Source organism: Rhagoletis pomonella, unplaced genomic scaffold (genome assembly GCF_013731165.1).
Source record: "Rhagoletis pomonella isolate Grant_MI unplaced genomic scaffold, Rhpom_1.0 Rhpom_scaffold_00058, whole genome shotgun sequence".
In the NCBI taxonomy this organism is placed as follows: domain Eukaryota; kingdom Metazoa; phylum Arthropoda; class Insecta; order Diptera; family Tephritidae; genus Rhagoletis; species Rhagoletis pomonella.
In genome coordinates this window covers 62082-63237 of record NW_023458612.1, presented here as the reverse complement: position 1 = coordinate 63237, position 1156 = coordinate 62082, and positions in this window count along the sequence as shown.

The window sequence follows — 1156 nt, the reverse complement described above, 5'->3', positions numbered from 1 at the left end:
CACAAGGGGTGGGTTTTGGGGTTCAAACCCCCCCTAAAGCTAATAACCTTAAATGAAAACTGTATGTTAAAGCTTAGAATCCAGCTCTCAAGAAAAGTCACAAGAAGTATTTTTTTTATTATTTCTGTTGCTTGAAAAATAAATTTCCTTTTGCTGTAAATTTTCTTGAAGAAACAAATATACGAGCGTTTTTTTCTTGAGAGCTGCAAACAGATTTAGGAAATTTTTACAAAGGATTTAAGAAATTTCTTGTGAGTTATTAGTGAGAATAGTAGGAACGCCTAACAACATGCAACATTTAGTTACATACCCCTCATGCTGCCAGATTTTGCTGATTACACATTACAGTTATTACTTTTCGATTCAGAATACTTTTAGGCCAACTGCTTTTCATTTTGAGAATTTTGGCGACGAAAATTTAGCGTAGTGACCAAAAATCGAGGAAAATGATTATTAAGACTCTTTTTAAATTTTTTTTTATTACTTTTGAAAGTTTAGCGCATCTTGTTTTTATAGATTATTTTATTAAACAAGTAATTTTTAAGCAAAAAACACAACCAACTTCAATTCTCATATACAAATTTAGGAATACCGTTAATATTTTCATTATCCAATGATCGCATCTAAACGAAATTACGGGACAACCCTTGAGGTACCATCTTTCCGAAAAAAAAAAAAAAACAGAAATTGATATCGGTTCACGTGGTAGTATACATAAAATAAATAATATAAAAAAACTCTTTAATATACAACGCTTTTATAAATGGACTAAAAAGTAGAAAATAATATTTCTCAGTCCCATAGAGTTTGTTTTGATAACTTTTGATTTTGAAATTTTAGCAAAAGTCGTTATAAACAACTTATGGGATTGAAAATGAAAAACGTGGGGCGCATGCAATACAAAGCATTATATTTAATTGATAATAGGCAAACTACATAACATAGACCTAAAATTTCTTCAGCGAAAGTACAAATTTGAGATCGATTTTAAGCGGTCGTTATTCATATATCCACATACATATGAACATATATTACCCTTCATATCAATTCAGGTGGCTATTATATGCGCCCCACGCTTTTCATTTTCAATCTCATAAGTTGTTTATAACGACTTTTGCTAAAATTTCAAAATCAAAAGTTATCAAAACAAATTCTA